This window comes from Pholcus phalangioides, unplaced genomic scaffold, assembly GCF_987345545.1.
Source record: "Pholcus phalangioides strain wild (caught in Gottingen) unplaced genomic scaffold, Ppha-v1.0 ptg000017l_1, whole genome shotgun sequence".
Taxonomy (NCBI): Eukaryota; Metazoa; Arthropoda; class Arachnida; order Araneae; family Pholcidae; genus Pholcus; species Pholcus phalangioides.
The window spans coordinates 41,123,490-41,136,761 of NW_028301610.1; the positions used below are offsets into that span (position 1 = coordinate 41,123,490).

General features: G+C 45.8%; 48 non-coding genes across 48 annotated transcripts; all 48 read right to left on the reverse strand.

Moving 5' to 3' along the window:
* Positions 1-270: 270 nt before the first annotated feature.
* TRNAL-CAA (transfer RNA leucine (anticodon CAA)) lies at positions 271-352 on the reverse strand. Its single transcript has one exon. It is a non-coding gene; the product is annotated as a tRNA-Leu (tRNA).
* Positions 353-600: 248 nt separating this feature from the next.
* On the reverse strand, positions 601-682 carry TRNAL-CAG (transfer RNA leucine (anticodon CAG)). The gene has a single exon. It is a non-coding gene; the product is annotated as a tRNA-Leu (tRNA).
* Positions 683-770: 88 nt separating this feature from the next.
* On the reverse strand, positions 771-851 carry TRNAL-UAG (transfer RNA leucine (anticodon UAG)). Its single transcript has one exon. It is a non-coding gene; the product is annotated as a tRNA-Leu (tRNA).
* Positions 852-939: 88 nt separating this feature from the next.
* On the reverse strand, positions 940-1,021 carry TRNAL-CAG (transfer RNA leucine (anticodon CAG)). Its single transcript has one exon. It is a non-coding gene; the product is annotated as a tRNA-Leu (tRNA).
* Positions 1,022-1,109: 88 nt separating this feature from the next.
* On the reverse strand, positions 1,110-1,191 carry TRNAL-CAG (transfer RNA leucine (anticodon CAG)). The gene has a single exon. It is a non-coding gene; the product is annotated as a tRNA-Leu (tRNA).
* A 428-nt stretch (positions 1,192-1,619) lies between these two features.
* Positions 1,620-1,701, reverse strand: TRNAL-CAG (transfer RNA leucine (anticodon CAG)). Its single transcript has one exon. It is a non-coding gene; the product is annotated as a tRNA-Leu (tRNA).
* Positions 1,702-1,959: 258 nt separating this feature from the next.
* TRNAL-CAG (transfer RNA leucine (anticodon CAG)) lies at positions 1,960-2,041 on the reverse strand. The gene has a single exon. It is a non-coding gene; the product is annotated as a tRNA-Leu (tRNA).
* Positions 2,042-2,129: 88 nt separating this feature from the next.
* Positions 2,130-2,211, reverse strand: TRNAL-UAG (transfer RNA leucine (anticodon UAG)). The gene has a single exon. It is a non-coding gene; the product is annotated as a tRNA-Leu (tRNA).
* An 88-nt stretch (positions 2,212-2,299) lies between these two features.
* On the reverse strand, positions 2,300-2,381 carry TRNAL-CAG (transfer RNA leucine (anticodon CAG)). The gene has a single exon. It is a non-coding gene; the product is annotated as a tRNA-Leu (tRNA).
* A 259-nt stretch (positions 2,382-2,640) lies between these two features.
* TRNAL-CAG (transfer RNA leucine (anticodon CAG)) lies at positions 2,641-2,722 on the reverse strand. The gene has a single exon. It is a non-coding gene; the product is annotated as a tRNA-Leu (tRNA).
* Positions 2,723-2,810: 88 nt separating this feature from the next.
* On the reverse strand, positions 2,811-2,892 carry TRNAL-UAG (transfer RNA leucine (anticodon UAG)). The gene has a single exon. It is a non-coding gene; the product is annotated as a tRNA-Leu (tRNA).
* An 88-nt stretch (positions 2,893-2,980) lies between these two features.
* Positions 2,981-3,062, reverse strand: TRNAL-CAG (transfer RNA leucine (anticodon CAG)). Its single transcript has one exon. It is a non-coding gene; the product is annotated as a tRNA-Leu (tRNA).
* Positions 3,063-3,320: 258 nt separating this feature from the next.
* On the reverse strand, positions 3,321-3,402 carry TRNAL-CAG (transfer RNA leucine (anticodon CAG)). The gene has a single exon. It is a non-coding gene; the product is annotated as a tRNA-Leu (tRNA).
* A 590-nt stretch (positions 3,403-3,992) lies between these two features.
* On the reverse strand, positions 3,993-4,074 carry TRNAL-CAG (transfer RNA leucine (anticodon CAG)). The gene has a single exon. It is a non-coding gene; the product is annotated as a tRNA-Leu (tRNA).
* Positions 4,075-4,332: 258 nt separating this feature from the next.
* On the reverse strand, positions 4,333-4,414 carry TRNAL-CAG (transfer RNA leucine (anticodon CAG)). Its single transcript has one exon. It is a non-coding gene; the product is annotated as a tRNA-Leu (tRNA).
* Positions 4,415-4,502: 88 nt separating this feature from the next.
* On the reverse strand, positions 4,503-4,584 carry TRNAL-CAG (transfer RNA leucine (anticodon CAG)). Its single transcript has one exon. It is a non-coding gene; the product is annotated as a tRNA-Leu (tRNA).
* Positions 4,585-4,672: 88 nt separating this feature from the next.
* Positions 4,673-4,754, reverse strand: TRNAL-UAA (transfer RNA leucine (anticodon UAA)). Its single transcript has one exon. It is a non-coding gene; the product is annotated as a tRNA-Leu (tRNA).
* An 88-nt stretch (positions 4,755-4,842) lies between these two features.
* Positions 4,843-4,924, reverse strand: TRNAL-CAG (transfer RNA leucine (anticodon CAG)). Its single transcript has one exon. It is a non-coding gene; the product is annotated as a tRNA-Leu (tRNA).
* An 88-nt stretch (positions 4,925-5,012) lies between these two features.
* TRNAP-UGG (transfer RNA proline (anticodon UGG)) lies at positions 5,013-5,094 on the reverse strand. The gene has a single exon. It is a non-coding gene; the product is annotated as a tRNA-Pro (tRNA).
* An 88-nt stretch (positions 5,095-5,182) lies between these two features.
* On the reverse strand, positions 5,183-5,264 carry TRNAL-CAG (transfer RNA leucine (anticodon CAG)). Its single transcript has one exon. It is a non-coding gene; the product is annotated as a tRNA-Leu (tRNA).
* A 428-nt stretch (positions 5,265-5,692) lies between these two features.
* TRNAL-CAG (transfer RNA leucine (anticodon CAG)) lies at positions 5,693-5,774 on the reverse strand. Its single transcript has one exon. It is a non-coding gene; the product is annotated as a tRNA-Leu (tRNA).
* An 88-nt stretch (positions 5,775-5,862) lies between these two features.
* On the reverse strand, positions 5,863-5,944 carry TRNAL-UAG (transfer RNA leucine (anticodon UAG)). Its single transcript has one exon. It is a non-coding gene; the product is annotated as a tRNA-Leu (tRNA).
* A 428-nt stretch (positions 5,945-6,372) lies between these two features.
* Positions 6,373-6,454, reverse strand: TRNAP-CGG (transfer RNA proline (anticodon CGG)). Its single transcript has one exon. It is a non-coding gene; the product is annotated as a tRNA-Pro (tRNA).
* A 258-nt stretch (positions 6,455-6,712) lies between these two features.
* On the reverse strand, positions 6,713-6,794 carry TRNAL-CAG (transfer RNA leucine (anticodon CAG)). The gene has a single exon. It is a non-coding gene; the product is annotated as a tRNA-Leu (tRNA).
* An 88-nt stretch (positions 6,795-6,882) lies between these two features.
* Positions 6,883-6,964, reverse strand: TRNAL-CAG (transfer RNA leucine (anticodon CAG)). Its single transcript has one exon. It is a non-coding gene; the product is annotated as a tRNA-Leu (tRNA).
* An 88-nt stretch (positions 6,965-7,052) lies between these two features.
* On the reverse strand, positions 7,053-7,134 carry TRNAL-UAA (transfer RNA leucine (anticodon UAA)). The gene has a single exon. It is a non-coding gene; the product is annotated as a tRNA-Leu (tRNA).
* An 88-nt stretch (positions 7,135-7,222) lies between these two features.
* On the reverse strand, positions 7,223-7,304 carry TRNAL-CAG (transfer RNA leucine (anticodon CAG)). The gene has a single exon. It is a non-coding gene; the product is annotated as a tRNA-Leu (tRNA).
* An 88-nt stretch (positions 7,305-7,392) lies between these two features.
* Positions 7,393-7,474, reverse strand: TRNAL-UAG (transfer RNA leucine (anticodon UAG)). Its single transcript has one exon. It is a non-coding gene; the product is annotated as a tRNA-Leu (tRNA).
* Positions 7,475-7,562: 88 nt separating this feature from the next.
* TRNAL-CAG (transfer RNA leucine (anticodon CAG)) lies at positions 7,563-7,644 on the reverse strand. The gene has a single exon. It is a non-coding gene; the product is annotated as a tRNA-Leu (tRNA).
* A 428-nt stretch (positions 7,645-8,072) lies between these two features.
* Positions 8,073-8,154, reverse strand: TRNAL-CAG (transfer RNA leucine (anticodon CAG)). The gene has a single exon. It is a non-coding gene; the product is annotated as a tRNA-Leu (tRNA).
* Positions 8,155-8,242: 88 nt separating this feature from the next.
* On the reverse strand, positions 8,243-8,324 carry TRNAL-UAG (transfer RNA leucine (anticodon UAG)). The gene has a single exon. It is a non-coding gene; the product is annotated as a tRNA-Leu (tRNA).
* An 88-nt stretch (positions 8,325-8,412) lies between these two features.
* On the reverse strand, positions 8,413-8,494 carry TRNAL-CAG (transfer RNA leucine (anticodon CAG)). The gene has a single exon. It is a non-coding gene; the product is annotated as a tRNA-Leu (tRNA).
* A 428-nt stretch (positions 8,495-8,922) lies between these two features.
* On the reverse strand, positions 8,923-9,004 carry TRNAL-CAG (transfer RNA leucine (anticodon CAG)). The gene has a single exon. It is a non-coding gene; the product is annotated as a tRNA-Leu (tRNA).
* An 88-nt stretch (positions 9,005-9,092) lies between these two features.
* On the reverse strand, positions 9,093-9,174 carry TRNAL-UAG (transfer RNA leucine (anticodon UAG)). Its single transcript has one exon. It is a non-coding gene; the product is annotated as a tRNA-Leu (tRNA).
* A 428-nt stretch (positions 9,175-9,602) lies between these two features.
* Positions 9,603-9,684, reverse strand: TRNAP-CGG (transfer RNA proline (anticodon CGG)). The gene has a single exon. It is a non-coding gene; the product is annotated as a tRNA-Pro (tRNA).
* Positions 9,685-9,942: 258 nt separating this feature from the next.
* TRNAL-CAG (transfer RNA leucine (anticodon CAG)) lies at positions 9,943-10,024 on the reverse strand. The gene has a single exon. It is a non-coding gene; the product is annotated as a tRNA-Leu (tRNA).
* An 88-nt stretch (positions 10,025-10,112) lies between these two features.
* Positions 10,113-10,194, reverse strand: TRNAL-CAG (transfer RNA leucine (anticodon CAG)). The gene has a single exon. It is a non-coding gene; the product is annotated as a tRNA-Leu (tRNA).
* Positions 10,195-10,282: 88 nt separating this feature from the next.
* TRNAL-UAA (transfer RNA leucine (anticodon UAA)) lies at positions 10,283-10,364 on the reverse strand. Its single transcript has one exon. It is a non-coding gene; the product is annotated as a tRNA-Leu (tRNA).
* Positions 10,365-10,452: 88 nt separating this feature from the next.
* On the reverse strand, positions 10,453-10,534 carry TRNAL-CAG (transfer RNA leucine (anticodon CAG)). The gene has a single exon. It is a non-coding gene; the product is annotated as a tRNA-Leu (tRNA).
* An 88-nt stretch (positions 10,535-10,622) lies between these two features.
* Positions 10,623-10,704, reverse strand: TRNAL-CAG (transfer RNA leucine (anticodon CAG)). The gene has a single exon. It is a non-coding gene; the product is annotated as a tRNA-Leu (tRNA).
* Positions 10,705-10,792: 88 nt separating this feature from the next.
* On the reverse strand, positions 10,793-10,874 carry TRNAL-CAG (transfer RNA leucine (anticodon CAG)). The gene has a single exon. It is a non-coding gene; the product is annotated as a tRNA-Leu (tRNA).
* A 258-nt stretch (positions 10,875-11,132) lies between these two features.
* TRNAL-UAG (transfer RNA leucine (anticodon UAG)) lies at positions 11,133-11,214 on the reverse strand. Its single transcript has one exon. It is a non-coding gene; the product is annotated as a tRNA-Leu (tRNA).
* An 88-nt stretch (positions 11,215-11,302) lies between these two features.
* On the reverse strand, positions 11,303-11,384 carry TRNAL-CAG (transfer RNA leucine (anticodon CAG)). Its single transcript has one exon. It is a non-coding gene; the product is annotated as a tRNA-Leu (tRNA).
* Positions 11,385-11,984: 600 nt separating this feature from the next.
* On the reverse strand, positions 11,985-12,066 carry TRNAL-CAG (transfer RNA leucine (anticodon CAG)). The gene has a single exon. It is a non-coding gene; the product is annotated as a tRNA-Leu (tRNA).
* A 428-nt stretch (positions 12,067-12,494) lies between these two features.
* TRNAL-UAG (transfer RNA leucine (anticodon UAG)) lies at positions 12,495-12,576 on the reverse strand. Its single transcript has one exon. It is a non-coding gene; the product is annotated as a tRNA-Leu (tRNA).
* Positions 12,577-12,664: 88 nt separating this feature from the next.
* TRNAL-CAG (transfer RNA leucine (anticodon CAG)) lies at positions 12,665-12,746 on the reverse strand. Its single transcript has one exon. It is a non-coding gene; the product is annotated as a tRNA-Leu (tRNA).
* An 88-nt stretch (positions 12,747-12,834) lies between these two features.
* On the reverse strand, positions 12,835-12,916 carry TRNAL-UAG (transfer RNA leucine (anticodon UAG)). The gene has a single exon. It is a non-coding gene; the product is annotated as a tRNA-Leu (tRNA).
* An 88-nt stretch (positions 12,917-13,004) lies between these two features.
* Positions 13,005-13,086, reverse strand: TRNAL-CAG (transfer RNA leucine (anticodon CAG)). Its single transcript has one exon. It is a non-coding gene; the product is annotated as a tRNA-Leu (tRNA).
* Between the last annotated feature and the right edge of the window lie 186 nt (positions 13,087-13,272).

Below are 13,272 nucleotides of genomic sequence, written 5' to 3' on the forward strand. Positions count from 1 at the left end.
GGCCACACTGTCACGGGCGTGAGCAGAAGACGTAAAACATTTTGGACATGCTGTCTTTCTCATGATGATAAGCAAACATATGCTTAATTATGAAAAATAATGACAGCAGTGGGATTCAAACCCACGCCTCTGAAGAGACTAGCGCCTAAACCCAGCGTCTTAGACCACTCAGCCACACTGTCACGAGCGTGAGCCTGAGATGTAAAACATTTTGGACATGCTGTCTTTCTCATGATAAAAAGCAATCGTTTGCTTAATTATGAAAAATAACGAGAGTAGTGGGATTCGAACCCAGGCCTCCGAAGAGACTGGTGCTTGAAACCAGCGCCTTAGACCACTCGGCCACACTCTCACGGGCATGAGCCGAAGATGTAAAACATTTTGGACATGCTGTCTTTCTCATGATAAAAAGCAATCGTTTGCTTAATTATGACAGGAGTGGAATTCGAACCCACGCCTCCGAAGGGACTAGTGCCTAAAACCAGCACCTTAGACCACTCGGTCACACTAACATGGGCATGCGCCGAAGATGTAAAACATTTTGGACATGCTGTCTTTCTCATGATAAAAAGCAATCGTTTGCTTAATTATGAAAAATAATGACAGCATTGGGATTCGAACCCACGCCTCCGAAGAGACTGGTGCCTGAAACCAGCGCCTTAGACCACTCGGCCACACTGTCACGGGCGTGAGCCGAAGATGTAAAACATTTTGGACATGCTGTCTTTCTCATGAAAAAAAGCAATCGTTTGCTCAATTATGGCAAATAATGACAACAGTGGGATTCGAACCCACGCCTCCGAAGAGACCGGTGCCTAAAACCAGCGCTTAGACCACTCGGCCACACTGTCACGGGCGTGAGCCGAAGATGTAAAACATTTTGGACATGCTGTCTTTCTCATGATAAAAAGAAATCGTTAGCTTAATTATGAAAAATAATGACAGCAGTGGGATTCGAACCCACGCCTCCGAATAGACTGGTGCCTGAAACCAGCGCCTTAGACCACTCGGCCACACTGTCACAGGCGTGAGCCGAAGATGTAAAACATTTTGGACATGCTGTCTTTCTCATGATAAAAAGCAATTGTTTGCTTAATTATGAAAAATAATGACAGCAGTGGGATTCGAACCCACGCCTCCGAAGAGACTGGTACCTGAAACCAGCGCCTTAGACCACTCGGCCACACTGTCACGGGCGTGAGCCGAAGATGTAAAACATTTTGGACATGCTGTCTTTCTCATGATAAAAATCAATCGTTTGCTTAGTTATGAAAAATAATGACAGCAGTGGAATTCCAACCCACGCCTCCGAAGAGACTGGTGCCTGAAACCAGCGCCTTAGACCACTCGGCCACACTGTCACGGACGAGAGCCGAAGATGCAAAACATTTTCGACATGCTGTCTTTCTCATGATAAAAAGCAATGGTTTGCTTAATTATGAAAAATAATGACAGCAGTGGGATAAGAACCCACGCCTCCAAAGAGACTTGCGCCTGAAACCAGTGCCTTAGACCACTCGGCCACACTGTCACGGGCGTGAGCCGAAGATGTAAAACATTTTCGACATGCTGTCTTTCTCATGATAAAAAGCAATCGTTTGCTCAATTACGAAAAATAATGATAGCAGTGGGATTTGAACCCACGCCTCCGAAGACACTGGTACCTGAAACCAGCGCCTTAGACCACTCGGCCACACTGTCACGGGCGTGAGCCGAAGATGTAAAACATTTTGGACATGCTGTCTTTCTCATGATAAAAAGCAATCGTTTGCTTAATTATGAAAAATAATGACAGCAGTGGAATTCCAACCCACGCCTCCGAAGAGACTGGTACTTAAAACCAGCGCCTTAGACCACTCGGCCACACTGTCACGGGGGTGAGCCTAAGATGTAAAACATTTTCGACATGCTGTCTTTCTCATGATAAAAAGCAATCGTTTGCTTAATTATGAAAAATAATGACAGCAGTGGGATTCGAACCCACGCCTCCGAAGAGACTGGTGCCTGAAACCAGCGCCTTAGACCACTCGGCCACACTGTCACGGGCGTGAGCCGAAGATGTAAAACATTTTGGACATGCTGTCTTTCTCATGATAAAAAGCAGTCGTTTGCTCAATTATGAAAAATAATGACAGCAGTGGAATTCAAACCCACGCCTCCGAAGAGACTGGTGCCTAAAACCAGCGCCTTAGACCACTCGGCCACACTGTCATGGGCATGATTTTGAGATGTAAATCATTTTGGACATGCTGTCTTTCTCATGATAAAAAGCAATCGTTTGCTTTATTATGAAAAAAAATGACAGCAGTGGGATTCGAACCCACGCCTCCGAAGAGACTGGTGCCTGAAACCAGCGCCTTAGACCACTCGGCCACACTGTCACGGGCGTGAACCGAAGATGTAAAACATTTTGCACATGCTGTGTTTCTCATGATAAAAAGCAATCGTTTGCTTAATTATGAAAAGTAATGACAGCAGCGGGTTTCGAACCCACGCCTCCGTAGAGACTGGTGCCTATTATCAGCGCCTCAAAACCACTCGGCCACACTGTCAAGGGCGTGATCCGAAGATGTAAGACATTTTCGACATGCTGTCTTTCTCACCATAAAAAGCAATCGTTTGCTTAATTATGAAAAATAATGACAGCAGTGGGATTCGAACCCACGCCTCCGAAGAGACTGGTGCCTGAAACCAGCGCCTTAGACAACTCGGCCACACTGTCACGGCCGTGAGCTGAAGATGTAAAAACTTTTGGACATGCTGTCCTTCTCATGATAAAAAGCAATCGTTTGCTCAATTATGAAAAATAATGACCGCAGTGGGACTCGAACCCACGCCTCCGAAGAGACTGGTGCCTAAAACCAGCGCCTTAGACCACTCGGCCACACTGTCACGGGCGTGAGCCGAAGATGTAAAACATTTTCGACATGCTGTCTTTCTCATGATAAAAAGCAATCGTTTGCTCAATTACGAAAAATAATGATAGCAGTGGGATTTGAACCCACGCCTCCGAAGACACTGGTACCTGAAACCAGCGCCTTAGACCACTCGGCCACACTGTCACGGGCGTGAGCCGAAGATGTAAAACATTTTGGACATGCTGTCTTTCTCATGATAAAAAGCAATCTTTTGCTTAATTATGAAAAATAATGACAGCAGTGGAATTCCAACCCACGCCTCCGAAGAGACTGGTACTTAAAACCAGCGCCTTAGACCACTCGGCCACACTGTCACGGGGGTGAGCCTAAGATGTAAAACATTTTCGACATGCTGTCTTTCTCATGATAAAAAGCAATCGTTTGCTTAATTATGAAAAATAATGACAGCAGTGGGATTCGAACCCACGCCTCCGAAGAGACTGGTGCCTGAAACCAGCGCCTTAGACCTCTCGGCCACACTGTCACGGGCGTGAGCCGAAGATGTAAAACATTTTGGACATGCTGTCTTTCTCATGATAAAAAGCAATCGTTTGCTTAATTATGAAAAATAATGACATCAGTGGAATTCGAACCCACCCCTCCGAATAGACTGGCGCCTAAAACCAGCGCCTTAGACCACACTGTCGCGGGCGTGAGCAGAAGATGTAAAACATTTTGGACTTGCTGTCTTTCTCATGATAAAAAGCAATCGTTTGCTTAATTATGAAAAACAATGACAGCAGTGGGATTCGAATCCACGCCTGCGAAGAGACTGGTGCCTACTACCAGCGCCTTAGACCACTCGGCCACACTGTCACGGGCATGAACCGAAGATGTAAAACATTTTGGACATGCTGTCTTTCTCATGATAAAAATCAATCGTTTGCTTAATTATCAAAAATAATGACAGCAGTGGAATACCAACCCACGCCTCCGAAGAGACTGGTGCCTAAAACCAGCGCCTTAGACCACTCGGCCACTTTGTCATGGGCATGAGCCGAAGATGTAAAACATTTTCGACATGCTGTCTTTCTCATGATAAAAAGCAATCGTTTGCTTAGTTATGAAAAATAATGACAGCAGTGGGAATCGAACCCACGCCGCCGAAGAGACTGGTGCCTGAAACCAGCGCCTTAGACCACTCGGCCACACTGTCACAGGCGTGAGCCGAAGATGTAAAACATTTTGGACATGCTGTCTTTCTCATGATAAAAAGCAATTGTTTGCTTAATTATGAAAAATAATGACAGCAGTGGGATAAGAACCCACGCCTCCAAAGAGACTAGCGCCTGAAACCAGCGCCTTAGACCACTCGGCCACACTGTCATGGGCATGAGTCGAAGATGTAAAACATTTTCGACATGCTGACTTTCTCATGATAAAAAGCAATCGTTTGCATACTTATGAAAAATGACGACAGCAGTGGGATTCGAACCCACGCCGCCGAAGAGACTGGTGCCTGAAACCAGTGCCTTAGACCACTCGGCCACACTGTCACGGGCGTGAGCCGAAGATGTAAAACATTTTCGACATGCTGTCTTTCTCATGATAAAAAGCAATCGTTTGCTCAATTAGGAAAAATAATGACAGCAGTGGGATTTGAACCCACGCCTCCGAAGACACTGGTACCTGAAACCAGCGCCTTAGACCACTCGGCCACACTGTCACGTGCGTGAGCCGAAGATGTAAAACATTTTGGACATGCTGTCTTTCTCATGATAAAAAGCAATTGTTTGCTTAATTATGAAAAATAATGACAGCAGTGGGATTCGAACCCACGCCTCCGAAGAGACTGGTACTTAAAACCAGCGCCTTGGACCACTCGGCCACACTGTCACGGGGGTGAGCTTAAGATGTAAAACATTTTCGACATGCTGTCTTTCTCATGATAAAAAGCAATCGTTTGCTTAATTATGAAAACTAATGACAGCAGTGGGATTCGAACCCACGCCTCCGAAGAGACTGGTGCCTGAAACCAGCGCCTTAGACCACTCGGCCACACTGTCACGGGCGTGAGCCGAAGATGTAAAACATTTTGGACATGCTGTCTTTCTCATGATAAAAAGCATTCCTTTGCTCAATTATGAAAAATAATGACAGCAGTGGAATTCAAACCCACGCCTCCGAAGAGACTGGTGCCCAAAACCAGCGCCTTAGACCACTCGGCCACACTGTCATGGGCATGAACTTGAGATGTAAATCATTTTGGACATGCTGTCTTTCTCATGATAAAAAGCAATCGTTTGCTTTATTATGAAAAAAAATGACAGCAGTGGGATTCGAACCCACGCCTCCGTAGAGACTGGCGCCTGAAACCAGCGCCTTAGACCACTCGGCCACACTGTCACGGGCGTGAGCCGAAGATGTAAAACATTTTGGACATGCTGTCTTTCTCATGATAAAAATCAATCGTTTGCTTAGTTATGAAAAATAATGACAGCAGTGGAATTCCAACCCACGCCTCCGAAGAGACTGGTGCCTGAAACCAGCGCCTTAGACCACTCGGCCACACTGTCACGGACGTGAGCCGAAGATGTAAAACATTTTCGACATGCTGTCTTTCTCATGATAAAAAGCAATGGTTTGCTTAATTATGAAAAATAATGACAGCAGTGGGATAAGAACCCACGCCTCCAAAGAGACTAGCGCCTGAAACCAGCGCCTTAGACCACTCGGCCACACTGTCATGGGCATGAGTCGAAGATGTAAAACATTTTCGACATGCTGTCTTTCTCATGATAAAAAGCAATCGTTTGCATAGTTATGAAAAATGACGACAGCAGTGGGATTCGAACCCACGCCGCCGAAGAGACTGGTGCCTGATACCAGTGCCTTAGACCACTCGGCCACACTGTCACGGGCGTGAGCCGACGATGTAAAACATTTTCGACATGCTGTCTTTCTCATGATAAAAAGCAATCGTTTGTTCAATTACGAAAAATAATGACAGCAGTGGGATTCCAACCCACGCCTCCGAAGAGACTGGTGCCTAAAACCAGCGCCTTAGACCACTCGGCCACACTGTCATGGGCGTGAGCCGAAGATGTAAAACATTTTGGACTTGCTGTCTTTCTCATGATAAAAAGCAATCGTTTGCTTAATTATGAAAAACAATGACAGCAGTGGGATTCGAATCCACGCCTGCGAAGAGACTGGTGCCTAATACCAGCACCTTAGACCACTCGGCCACACTGTCACGGGCATGAACCGAAGATGTAAAACATTTTGGACATGCTGTCTTTCTCATGATAAAAATCAATCGTTTGCTTAATTATCAAAAATAATGACAGCAGTGGAATACCAACCCACGCCTCCGAAGAGACTAGTGCCTAAAACCAGCGCCTTAGACCACTCGGCCACTTTGTCATAGGCATGAGCCGAAGATGTAAAACATTTTCGACATGCTGTCTTTCTCATGATAAAAAGCAATCGTTTGCTTAGTTATGAAAAAAAATGACAGCAGTGGGAATCGAACCCACGCCGCCGAAGAGACTGGTGCCCGAAACCAGCGCCTTAGACCACTCGGCCACACTGTCACAGGCGTGAGCCGAAGATGCAAAACATTTTGGACATGCGGTCTTTCTCATGATAAAAAGCAATTGTTTGCTTAATTATGAAAAATAATGACAGCAGTGGGATAAGAACCCACGCCTCCAAAGAGACTAGCGCCTGAAACCAGTGCCTTAGACCACTCGGCCACACTGTCATGGACATGAGTCGAAGATGTAAAACATTTTCGACATGCTGACTTTCTCATGATAAAAAGCAATCGTTTGCATACTTATGAAAAATGACGACAGCAGTGGGATTCGAACCCACGCCGCCGAAGAGACGGGTGCCTGAAACCAGTGCCTTAGACCACTCGGCCACACTGTCACGGGCGTGAGCCGAAGATGTAAAACATTTTCGACATGCTGTCTTTCTCATGATAAAAAGCAATCGTTTGCTCAATTACGAAAAATAATGACAGCAGTGGGATTTGAACCCACGCCTCCGAAGACACTGGTACCTGAAACCAGCGCCTTCGACCACTCGGCCACAATGTCACGTGCGTGAGCCGAAGATGTAAAATATTTTGGACATGCTGTCTTTCTCATGATAAAAAGCAATTGTTTGCTTAATTATGAAAAATAATGACAGCAGTGGGATTCGAACCCACGCCTCCGAAGAGACTGGTACTTAAAACCAGCGCCTTGGACCACTCGGCCACACTGTCACGGGGGTGAGCTTAAGATGTAAAACATTTTCGACATGCTGTCTTTCTCATGATAAAAAGCAATCGTTTGCTTAATTATGAAAAATAATGACAGCAGTGGGATTCGAACCCACGCCTCCGAAGAGACTGGTGCCTGAAACCAGCGCCTTAGACCACTCGGCCACACTGTCACGGGCGTGAGCCGAAGATGTAAAACATTTTGGACATGCTGTCTTTCTCATGATAAAAAGCATTCGTTTGCTCAATTATGAAAAATAATGACAGCAGTGGAATTCAAACCCACGCCTCCGAAGAGACTGGTGCCTAAAACCAGCGCCTTAGACCACTCGGCCACACTGTCATGGGCATGAACTTGAGATGTAAATCATTTTGGACATGCTGTCTTTCTCATGATAAAAAGCAATCGTTTGCTTTATTATGAAAAAAAATGACAGCAGTGGGATTCGAACCCACGCCTCCGAAGAGACTGGTGCCTGAAACCAGCGCCTTAGACCACTCGGCCACACTGTCACGGGCGTGAGCCGAAGATGTAAAACATTTTGGACATGCTGTCTTTCTCATGATAAAAATCAATCGTTTGCTTAGTTATGAAAAATAATGACAGCAGTGGAATTCCAACCCACGCCTCCGAAGAGACTGGTGCCTGAAACCAGCGCCTTAGACCACTCGGCCACACTGTCACGGACGTGAGCCGAAGATGTAAAACATTTTCGACATGCTGTCTTTCTCATGATAAAAAGCAATGGTTTGCTTAATTATGAAAAATAATGACAGCAGTGGGATAAGAACCCACGCCTCCAAAGAGACTAGCGCCTGAAACCAGCGCCTTAGACCACTCGGCCACACTGTCATGGGCATGAGTCGAAGATGTAAAACATTTTCGACATGCTGTCTTTCTCATGATAAAAAGCAATCGTTTGCATAGTTATGAAAAATGACGACAGCAGTGGGATTCGAACCCACGCCGCCGAAGAGACTGGTGCCTGATACCAGTGCCTTAGACCACTCGGCCACACTGTCACGGGCGTGAGCCGAAGATGTAAAACATTTTCGACATGCTGTCTTTCTCATGATAAAAAGCAATCGTTTGTTCAATTACGAAAAATAATGACAGCAGTGGGATTCCAACCCACGCCTCCGAAGAGACTGGTGCCTAAAACCAGCGCCTTAGACCACTCGGCCACACTGTCATGGGCATGAACTTGAGATGTAAATCATTTTGGACATGCTGTCTTTCTCATGATAAAAAGCAATCGTTTGCTTTATTATGAAAAAAAATGACAGCAGTGGGATTCGAACCCACGCTTCCGAAGAGACTAGTGCCTGAAACCAGCGCCTTAGACCACTCGGCCACACTGTCACGGGCGTGAGCCGAAGATGTAAAACATTTTGGACATGCTGTCTTTCTCATGATAAAAATCAATCGTTTGCTTAGTTATGAAAAATAATGACAGCAGTGGAATTCCAACCCACGCCTCCGAAGAGACTGGTGCCTGAAACCAGCGCCTTAGACCACTCGGCCACACTGTCACGGACGTGAGCCGAAGATGTAAAACATTTTCGACATGCTGTCTTTCTCATGATAAAAAGCAATGGTTTGCTTAATTATGAAAAATAATGACAGCAGTGGGATAAGAACCCACGCCTCCAAAGAGACTAGCGCCTGAAACCAGCGCCTTAGACCACTCGGCCACACTGTCATGGGCATGAGTCGAAGATGTAAAACATTTTCGACATGCTGTCTTTCTCATGATAAAAAGCAATCGTTTGCATAGTTATGAAAAATGACGACAGCAGTGGGATTCGAACCCACGCCGCCGAAGAGACTGGTGCCTGATACCAGTGCCTTAGACCACTCGGCCACACTGTCACTGGCGTGAGCCGAAGATGTAAAACATTTTCGACATGCTGTCTTTCTCATGATAAAAAGCAATCGTTTGTTCAATTACGAAAAATAGTGACAGCAGTGGGATTCCAACCCACGCCTCCGAAGAGACTGGTGCCTAAAACCAGCGCCTTAGACCACTCGGCCACACTGTCATGGGCGTGAGCCGAAGATGTAAAACATTTTGGACTTGCTGTCTTTCTCATGATAAAAAGCAATCGTTTGCTTAATTATGAAAAACAATGACAGCAGTGGGATTCGAATCCACGCCTGCGAAGAGACTGGTGCCTAATACCAGCACCTTAGACCACTCGGCCACACTGTCACGGGCATGAACCGAAGATGTAAAACATTTTGGACATGCTGTCTTTCTCATGATAAAAATCAATCGTTTGCTTAATTATCAAAAATAATGACAGCAGTGGAATACCAACCCACGCCTCCGAAGAGACTAGTGCCTAAAACCAGCGCCTTAGACCACTCGGCCACTTTGTCATAGGCATGAGCCGAAGATGTAAAACATTTTCGACATGCTGTCTTTCTCATGATAAAAAGCAATCGTTTGCTTAGTTATGAAAAATAATGACAGCAGTGGGAATCGAACCCACGCCGCCGAAGAGACTGGTGCCCGAAACCAGCGCCTTAGACCACTCGGCCACACTGTCACAGGCGTGAGCCGAAGATGCAAAACATTTTGGACATGCGGTCTTTCTCATGATAAAAAGCAATTGTTTGCTTAATTATGAAAAATAATGACAGCAGTGGGATAAGAACCCACGCCTCCAAAGAGACTAGCGCCTGAAACCAGTGCCTTAGACCACTCGGCCACACTGTCATGGACATGAGTCGAAGATGTAAAACATTTTCGACATGCTGACTTTCTCATGATAAAAAGCAATCGTTTGCATACTTATGAAAAATGACGACAGCAGTGGGATTCGAACCCACGCCGCCGAAGAGACGGGTGCCTGAAACCAGTGCCTTAGACCACTCGGCCACACTGTCACGGGCGTGAGCCGAAGATGTAAAACATTTTCGACATGCTGTCTTTCTCATGATAAAAAGCAATCGTTTGCTCAATTACGAAAAATAATGACAGCAGTGGGATTTGAACCCACGCCTCCGAAGACACTGGTACCTGAAACCAGCGCCTTCGACCACTCGGCCACAATGTCACGTGCGTGAGCCGAAGATGTAAAATATTTTGGACATGCTGTCTTTCTCATGATAAAAAGCAATTGTTTGCTTAATTATCAAAAATAATGACAGCAGTGGGATTCGAACCCACGCCTCCGAAGAGACTGGTACTTAAAACCAGCGCCTTGGACCACTCGGCCACACTGTCACGGGGGTGAGCTTAAGATGTAAAACATTTTCGACATGCTGTCTTTCTCATGATAAAAAGCAATCGTTTGCTTAATTATGAAAAATAATGACAGCAGTGGGATTCGAACCCACGCCTCCGAAGAGACTGGTGCCTGAAACCAGCGCCTTAGACCACTCGGCCACACTGTCATGGGCATGAACTTGAGATTTAAATCATTTTGGACATGCTGTCTTTCTCATGATAAAAAGCAATCGTTTGCTTTATTATGAAAAAAAATGACAGCAGTGGGATTCGAACCCACGCCTCCGAAGAGACTGGTGCCTGAAACCAGCGCCTTAGACCACTCGGTCACACTGTCACGGGCGTGAGCCGAAGATGTAAAACATTTTGGACATGCTGTCTTTCTCATGATAAAAAGGAATGGTTTGCTCAATTACAAAAAATAATGACAGCAGTGGGATTTGAACCCACGCCTCCGAAGACACTGGTACCTGAAACCAGCGCCTTAGACCACTCGGCCACACTGTCACGGGCGTGAGCCGAAGATGTAAAACATTTTGGACATGCTGTCTTTCTCATGATAAAAAGCAATCGTTTGCTTAATTATGAAAAATAATGACAGAAGTGGAATTCCAACCCACGCCTCCGAAGAGACTGGTACTTAAAACCAGCGCCTTAGACCACTCGGCCACACTGTCACGGGGGTGAGCCTAAGATGTAAAACATTTTCGACATGCTGTCTTTCTCATGATAAAAAGCAATCGTTTGCTTAATTATGAAAAATAATGACAGCAGTGGGATTCGAACCCACGCCTCCGAAGAGACTGGTGCCTAAAACCAGCGCCTTAGACCACTCGGCCACACTGTCATGGGCATGAGCCCAAGATGTAAAACATTTTCGACATGCTGTCTTTCTCATGATAAAAAGCAATCGTTTGCATAGTTATGAAAAATGATGACAGCAGTGGGATTCGAACCCACGCCGCCGAAGAGACTGGTGCCTGAAACCAGCGCCTTAGACCACTCGGCCACACTGTCACGGGCGTGAGCCGAAGATTTAAAACATTTTCGACATGCTGTCTTTCTCATGATAAAAAGCAATCGTTTGCTCAATTACGAAAAATAATGACAGCAGTGGGATTTGAAGCCACGCCTCCGAAGAGACAGGTTATCTGAAACCAGCGCCTCAGATCACTCGGCCACGCTGTCACGGGCGTGAGCCGAAGATGTAAAACATTTTCGACATGCTGTCTTTCTCATGATAAAAAGCAATCGTTTGCTCAATTACGAAAAATAATGACAGCAGTGGGATTTGAAGCCACGCCTCCGAAGAGACTGGTTATCTGAAACCAGCGCCTCAGATCACTCGGTCACACTGTCACGGGCGTGAGCCGAAGATGTAAAACATTTTGGACATGCTGTCTTTCTCATGATAAAAATCAATCGTTTGCTTAGTTATGAAAAATAATGACAACAGTGGAATTCCAACCCACGCCTCCGAAGAGAGTGGTGCCTGAAACCAGCGCCTTAGACCACTCGGCCACACTGTCACGGACGTGAGCCGAATATGTAAAACATTTTCGACATGCTGTCTTTCTCATGATAAAAAGGAATGGTTTGCTCAATTACGAAAAATAATGACAGCAGTGGGATTTGAACCCACGCCTCCGAAGACACTGGTACCTGAAACCAGCGCCTTAGACCACTCGGCCACACTGTCACGGGCGTGAGCCGAAGATGTAAAACATTTTGGACATGCTGTCTTTCTCATGATAAAAAGCAATCGTTTGCTTAATTATGAAAAATAATGACAGCAGTGGAATTCCAACCCACGCCTCCGAAGAGACTGGTACTTAAAACCAGCGCCTTAGACCACTCGGCCACACTGTCACGGGGGTGAGCCTAAGATTTAAAACATTTTGGACATGCTGTCTTTCTCATGATAAAAAGCAATCGTTTGCTTAATTATGAAAAATAATGACAGCAGTGGAATTTCAACCCACGCCTCCGAAGAGACTGGTACTTAAAACCAGCGCCTTAGACCACTCGGCCACACTGTCACGGGGGTGAGCCTAAGATGTAAAACATTTTCGACATGCTGTCTTTCTCATGATAAAAAGCAATCGTTTGCTTAATTATGAAAAATAATGACAGCAGTGGGATTCGAACCCACGCCTCCGAAGAGACTGGTGCCTAAAACCAGCGCCTTAGACCACTCGGCCACACTGTCATGGGCATGAGCCGAAGATGTAAAACATTTTCGACATGCTGTCTTTCTCATGATAAAAAGCAATCGTTTGCATAGTTATGAAAAATGATGACAGCAGTGGGATTCGAACCCACGCCGCCGAAGAGACTGGTGCCTGAAACCAACGCCTTAGACCACTCGGCCACACTGTCATGGGCACGAGCCGAAGATGTAAAACATTTTCGACATGCTGTCTTTCTCATGATAAAAAGCAATCGTTTGCATAGTTATGAAAAATGATGACAGCAGCGGGTTTCGAACCCACGCCTCCGTAGAGACTGGTGCCTAAAACCAGCGCCTTAGACCACTCGGCCACACTGTCATGGGCATTAACTTGAGATTTAAATCATTTTGGACATGCTGTCTTTCTCATGATAAAAAGCAATCGTTTGCTTTATTATGAAAAAAAATGACAGCAGTGGGATTCGAACCCACGCCTCCGAAGAGACTGGTGCCTGAAACCAGCGCCTTAGACCACTCGGTCACACTGTCACGGGCGTGAGCCGAAGATGTAAAACATTTTGGACATGCTGTCTTTCTCATGATAAAAATCAATCGTTTGCTTAGTTATGAAAAATAATGACAACAGTGGAATTCCAACCCACGCCTCCGAAGAGAGTGGTGCCTGAAACCAGCGCCTTAGACCACTCGGCCACACTGTCACGGACGTGAGCCGAA